Here is a 7500-nt window from a genome sequence, read left to right as displayed (position 1 = left end):
TTCGTACAGAAGCCGTGATGAGACACTGCAATGAATTGGTTAGGTTTCAAATAGGCCTTAGAAGACACAGAGACACATGGACACTTGCACACCCACAGGTAATCAATACATAATCAATACACAGTCAATCACTGATCATGATGTTCCAACATGCATGCACACAACACACACGCACACACACGCCTGCATACATCGAACATACAGTATATATATATACAAACATACACAAACACACACACACACACACACACACACACACACACACACAAACACACAGACACACACACACGCCTGCATACATACGCACATACAGTATATATACAAACACACACACAAACACACACAAACACATAAACACACACACACACACACAAAGCAAAGCAAACAGAGCAGCCCAGTACTGGTTTGTTTTCTCTCCTTCGTTAACCTCCACTCACTGAGTCTCCCCTTTAATTAGTCTGAGAAGAGGACCTTTAGAGACCTTTCCCTCTACTTTGTCAGACACACCCCACAGAGAGAGAGAGAGAGAGAGATGAAAGAAGAGAGAGAGAGGAAAGAAGAGAGGGAAGAACTGTGAGAGAAAGAGAGAGAGATTGTACAAATACGCCTTTCACAAAAGCCTCAGGGATTAATCTTTATACATATGACTTTTTCACAAAGGAGAACAGATACACTTGCACACACACACACACACACACACACACAACACACACAAACACACACACAAAGTCTCTCTCAAACACATGCACACACACACACGTGTGAGGGATTTGTGTGGGGAGTGAGCCCACGGTTAAGATAATGGGAAAAACAGCATGTGAAAAACACATATCTGATAAAGGACGAATCCAAAGCCAAACAGATTACATTACTATTATTCTAATGGCTGCTGCGCCTGCATTTCATTTACCCCCGCTGTACCACACGGCCCCCTGACTGAACGCCCCCGCTAGGACCTGTCCTGTGGAGGCTTTAAAACAAATAATAATCTGTTTTTGTGACAAAACTCTTTTTGCCTGTCAAAACTGGACAGCCTGTGCCATCTGTAACGGGTCCAAGCTTGACACGAGGCCAAAATGGACCTGGCTACATAACGACATAAAGCGTTGACATTTTGGAGGTTTGTACTGATGCATTATGGTCCTTGTAGTCTGATTAAATGAGGCCCAGCATCTGTTTCCTGCCCGTGTGGAGCAACAACCGAGTGGAGTAATGGCTGACTGATGGGACTCCAGAGGGGTGGCTGGAGAAAGTCACACACACACACACGCGCGCGTGCGCACAAACACACACACACACACACACATACACACACATATACATACACACACACGCACACGCACACGCACGCACACACACACACACACACACACACACACACACACACACACACACACACACACAACCAATGGTTGGAACTAGCAGAGAAGATGAGGGATGAGGGATGAGGCCGTGTTGGGTCAGGACCGGGGTGAGGTGGGGAGAAAGTGGGGAAGAGGGTCTGTCTCTCATCCATCATGACTCCCGTAATGGTCGTGTTTGTGTCGCCTCATCCCATTATAGTTGAATGTCTCCCTCCTGTCCTTCAACTATCTCACTCACAGGTAAACAAAGACAAACAAACAGGGACAGGGACAAAGACAGACAGACAGACAGACAGACACACACACACGCACACCCAAACACACACACACTCTTTCTCCTTCCCTTTTCTATCTTGTGCCCTCTCTCTATAAATCACATACACAGGCATACACACCCAGAAGGTATGCAAAAAAAAAAAAAAAAAAAGACTTACACCAGGTAGATGGTAAAAAGCCATCATTCACCATCGCCATCATGATGGGACACACCTCTTTGACCTGCCTATCTATCAATCTCCCAGCGCTGCCCTTGATTGGACCGATAGAGGTGAAAGCCCACACCTACATGTCCGCCCTCCCCAATAGACAGTGATGTCAGACACCCTGGGCAGTGGTTACCTTCAGAAACGCCTAAGGACACACACATATTCAAACGGGCCCTTAATGGAGCGAAACCATTCAGCCGAGCGCAGAATGAACAAGCCTACCGACAGGACCCACCCTCCTTGTCATCTTGTCATCCGTGGCTTACAAATGATATGAAATTTTAGGAATGCTAACGGCGTGCTTGAGCGGCTCTTCGAATCTCGTCACACAGACATGACAGTTAAAGTGTTGTTTGAGTGTTTCGCAGCAGCAAAGATGTTCCCCAAGGCCACTCAAAGGTGCTTTTTCTTTTTTTCTTATCTCGAGACAGAACAGAACATTTCACTCTTTTAAAAACAAAAAAAAGTTGGGCAGAGTTCACTCTTCTCACTAAAAGTTTTCATTCAGAGTAACATCACATCACATCACTGGCCAGGGTCACAGAATCGTATCTCTTCATTAAAGACCACATTAAAGACTACAGTAAAGACTACATTAAAGACTACCTTAAAGACTACAGTAAAGACTACATTAAATAATACATTAAAGACTACATTAAAGACTACCTTAAAGACTACATTAAAGACTACCTTAAAGACTACATTAAAGACTACATTAACGACTACATTAAAGACTACATTAAAGACTACCTTAAAGACTACATTAAAGACTACATTAAAGACCACATTAAATACTACATTAAAGACTACAGTAAAGACTACATTAAAGACTACATTAACGACTACATTAACGACTACATTAAAGACTACCTTAAAGACTACATTAAAGACTACATTAAAGACCACATTAAAGACTACAGTAAAGACTACATTAAAGATCCCCATGACATGTCTTGAAAGATCCCTATTTCATTCAATTGTGATGCGTTTCACCCTTAACTGAAAGTTTGGGCGGGATGAGATGGAGGCAATTGACATCAAATTAGCCGATGACATTCAAGAGTCCCCTACGTTGATGAGCAGACTAGCTAAGAAAGGTACTTGGCAACGCTAGCGTGCTCCTGCGCCTGTGCTCACACTCAGGTTCGACATCAATGTTGGTTCAGTCTAAGTTCGTATGAAGCCCCAGAGCTGGCGAGAGCCTGAGCATAAAGCCCCAGCACGCTCATGAATCGCAGCGGGGAAGCGGCGGAACTGAAGATCTCCTCAGGGCCGGGACATGCTGAAGCACAGCGAGGCGCAGCAGAGCGGCTCTTTATCCAATATTAATCACTGCAGACACGCTGCTGGAGAAAATGAGTATTTCCTGCTCCTCACTGGGATTTGCTCGTTCATGGGGATGTGTGTGTGTGTGTGTGTGTGTGTGTTTGTGTGTGTGCGTGCATGGATGCATGTGTCTGTGTGTCTGTATATGTGTGTGTGTGTATATATACAGCATATGTCTGTGTATGGGTTTGTGAATTTTGTTTTGTGATTTATGTCCATGTGTGTGAGAGTGTGTGTCAGAGAGTGTGTGTACATGTAAATGTAGAGAAGTTAGCTTCACTGAAGCCTCTCGGAGGGGCTCCCAATGGCCCAGAGCATGAGCGGGGTGTAGCGCTGCTAGCATTAGCACAGGCTTCCAATGGCCCAGAGCATGAGAGGGGTGTAGTGCTGCTAGCATTAGCACAGGCTTCCAATGGCCCAGAGCATGAGCGGGGTGTAGCATTAGCATTAGCATTAGGGCTCCCAATGGCCCAGAGCATGAGCGGGGTGTAGCACTAGCCTAGCGCTAGCATTAGGGCTCCCAATGGCCCAGAGCATGAGCAGGGTGTAGCGCTAGCCTAGCGCTAGCATTAGGGCTCCCAATGGCCCAGAGCATGAGCGGGGTGTAGCGCTGCTAGCATTAGGGCTTCCAATGGCCCAGAGCATGAGCGGGGTGTAGCGCTGCTAGCATTAGGGCTTCCAATGGCCCAGAGCATCAGTGTTAATTTTGGCAGCTATTTTAGATTTAGTCTTGCATATTAGTTTTAGTCACTTTTAGTCATTTTTATCCTCTTTAGTTTTAGTCTAGTTTTCGTCAACGAAAACTTAGAACATTTTAGTCTAGTTTTAGTCGACGAAGTCTCATTACATTTTAGTCTAGTTTTAGTCACATTAAACTAAAAATGAAGTCCATCTTATAGCCACATTAAACTCCTTTCCTTCCCTTCTCAGGCCCGGGGACCCCTTGTGTTGTGTCTAGAGCATGAGCGGGGTGTAGCGCTAGCATTAGCACAGGCTTACATAAGTGCAGTGGTGCAGGAACGGAGGCTTCCACAGAGACGCATCATCGCTCTCCACTCTCCTCTCAAGCCAGCCAGCGCTGCTCAGCCTGATCCGCACTCCCTCTCCACATTAGGCGTTCTTATTACAGCATAAGTACTAAACATCAAATGCAGTTCCCTTCGCAAGTACATATTATTACATGTTTCTAACCCTTAATCTTACTTAACCTAAGTATCTTATGTCACCAATGCTCAAAAGTATCACTGTCTATTGTATGTTGTGATTTACTAATCAGTTAATGAAGTATTAAGTGCATACTATGGAAGGGCATTTAATACAGTGAGTTATAAAATATGAAGTTGGGACTGAATGCATAATCACAAATAAAGGTATGCGTCTTCTCAAATGGAGAGAGACACCAGCACCCTCCCTCTCCACTGTGTGAATGACTGGGAACTTCCAGAAGTTTCCTCGAAATAATAACCTATGCTCAGGGTCAAAGTTAAACTTGAAGGGGTGAGACCAGTTAGGAGATGTAAAAGAGAGGGAAAAAGAGAAAGAAGGAGAGAGGGACTGCAGAGGGAAGAGTTGAGGCAGGGAGGAGGAGAAGGAAGTGGAGAAGTGGAGACAGAGGAACCGAGGGAGCAAGATGGCATAAATAAACGAAGAGAAAGAGAGGGAGGGAGGAAAGAATGATGGGGTGGGGTGAAGAGAAGGAGGAAGAGCGACAGAAGGACAGAATGAGAGAGTGGGTAATCTAGGCAGAGTGGAAGACAGGAAGAGATGAAATCCTGGAGATGAAGACGCCAGACAGAGAAGCAAGGGAGAGAGAGAAAGTGTGTGTGTGAGAGAGAGAGAGTTAAGGGAGTGAAAGAAAGAAAAACACAGGAAAGGGATAGAGGGAAGACGCCAGAGACAATTATCCTCCCAGCTAAAAGGGAAACACTTAAATATCATGGAGGATTTAATCCAACATCCCCTCCCTGTCTTTGCTTCCGTCTAGCAGATACTGACAGACATAAACACATTACAGTCTCTACCCAAGAACACAGGACTTGCACTAGCAAAGGACTTTACAGAACAACGCAGAACATTGTGAGAACCACGGGTTCTGTGACTGTTCTCCACAATTCCAACATCCATCTTTAGTCTTTAATAATTGCACAGAATACAGCAATACTCTGCTTGTTTCTATGCAAGAACATAGAACTTTAGATGCACGAATACTGTCTCCACGGAACGATGCCAATGTTAGAACCTTGGGTACTGTGACTGTTTTCAGATAGAACAAAACTTTAAGGTTCCAAAACATCCCTATTCTGTTTTCACCTTCACACACTGCACAACGTCACGGTGGAACACAGTACTTCAAAAACACCAATGCAGTGCAATACAGAACAGCGTCAATGTATGAACCTTAGCCACTGTGTTAGAAAAAAAAGTAGAACAAAGGTTGAGGTTCCAAAAGTTCCAACATTCTTCTGTCTACATCTTTGTCAAGCAGCACGTCTGGCTTCATCTTACTCACAGCACGACAACTAGACAGTCTCTGCATTATCACATCCACTTTAGATGGACCAAGATCCCACTGTGAGACTGTGGAGGAACGCAACCTTAAAGTTCTGAAATCAGAGCACATCCGGAATGCAATCTTAAAGTTCTGACTAAAATCAGAGCACATCCGGAATGCAATCTTAAAGTTCTGACTAAAATCAGACCACATCCAGAATGCAATCTTAAAGTTCTGAAATCAGAGCACATCTGAAATGCAATCTTAAAGTTCTGAAATCAGAGCACATCTGTAACGTCCGGAATGCAATCTTAAAGTTCTGAAATCAGAGCACATCCGGAATGCCATCTTAAAGTTCTGAAATCAGTACACATCTGGACGGCAATCTTAAAGTTCTGAAATCAGAGCACATCTGGAATGCAATCTTAAAGTTTGGAAATCAGAGCACATCTGGAATGCAATCTTAAAGTTCTGAAATCAGAGCACATCTGGCACTGTGTACCTTCAGAAACTGCCCTCATTGTGCTCTTGAACTCCTCTCATTGTTTGTCGTTCATTATTAGGCATATCACACAGGGTGTTAGTGGTGGTTGGCTGGCAGAGCGGTGTGCCACGCTGCGCTGCGTTGCGTTGCGAGTGCCAAGGTCAGGTGCCCGTCTGCCCTAGGGCGCGCCCACCATGGCACCGTAACGCTCGGCTTCCTGCTGTGGGTGACAGCGTCTGCTTAAGCGGGTGTAAATGCGTAAAACACACAACACACGGGGAGGGCATGGAGCTGTTATAATGATCTCTTGCTGTATCTCAATACCCAAGGCAAACTAGGAAGACTTCCGAGATGGGTGAGATACATACTTAAATTCTCTCTATCAAACTCATAACTTGATTCATCTTGTATCGTCGTCTCTCTCTCTCTCTCTCTCTCTCTCTCTCTCTCTTTCTCCCTCCATCACTCTCTCTCTCTCTCTCTCCAGTGCAGGATCAATAAGGGGTTAATGTGTGAAGTCAGCGCTTTCCTCAGATGGATCGCTATTCCATATCAGTCATCTATTCATATGCAGGGAATGATGTGCTGTGCATTGGGACCAGTGAGAACGCTGACATTTAACCAAATGCTGTGAAACCTGATCGGGTCACGTAATATGTGCACACACACACACACACACAGACACACAGACACAGACACAGACACACACACACACACTCACACTCACACACACACACACACAGATACACAGACACACAGACACACAGACACACACACACACACTCACTCTCACACACACACACACACACACTCTCACACACACACACACACACACACACACACACACAGGAGCTCGTGTGTTTGTATATGTGTACCAATTCTCTCTCTCTTACAGCCACACATGCTCAAACAAACACACACACACACTAACATGTACCAAGATAAGGACAAATACTACTTGATGAGTTCCCCTGAGTTACATCTACACACACAGACATGCATACGCACAAAAACACACTTTCTTTCTCTCACTCTCTCTGCTCCCCCCCCCACACACACACACACACAAGAGAAAGTGAACAAGTTAGCATTCCACCAGGGGAAACGCTAGAAACAGGCATAAAGAGTCTGAGTCAGTTGCATTAGCGTAAAAGGAAGATAAAATGGCTTGAATTCAAAATGAATAAACACAGAGATAGGAGACGGTTGAAGATGAAACGAGAGAGAGAGAGAGAGAGAGAGAGAGAGAGAGAGAGAGAGAGTGAGAGTGAGAGAGAGAGAGAGAGAAAGTAGGAGAGGATGGAGAGAGACAGAAAGAGAGAGAGAGTGAGAGAGGGAGAGACAAAAGTA

The 7500-nt window shown here is 44.9% G+C and overlaps 1 protein-coding gene across 2 annotated transcripts in view; it reads right to left on the bottom strand.

Annotated features, from left to right (window-relative positions):
* Positions 1-7500, bottom strand: part of anks1b (ankyrin repeat and sterile alpha motif domain containing 1B) — a 293688-nt gene that overhangs the window by 75614 nt on the left and 210574 nt on the right. The gene's annotated exons all lie outside the window — the stretch shown is intronic.

Source organism: Clupea harengus, chromosome 16 (genome assembly GCF_900700415.2).
Source record: "Clupea harengus chromosome 16, Ch_v2.0.2, whole genome shotgun sequence".
Taxonomy (NCBI): Eukaryota; Metazoa; Chordata; class Actinopteri; order Clupeiformes; family Clupeidae; genus Clupea; species Clupea harengus.
Note: the sequence above shows the minus strand (reverse complement) of the source record. Positions and strands in the feature narration are given on the sequence as shown.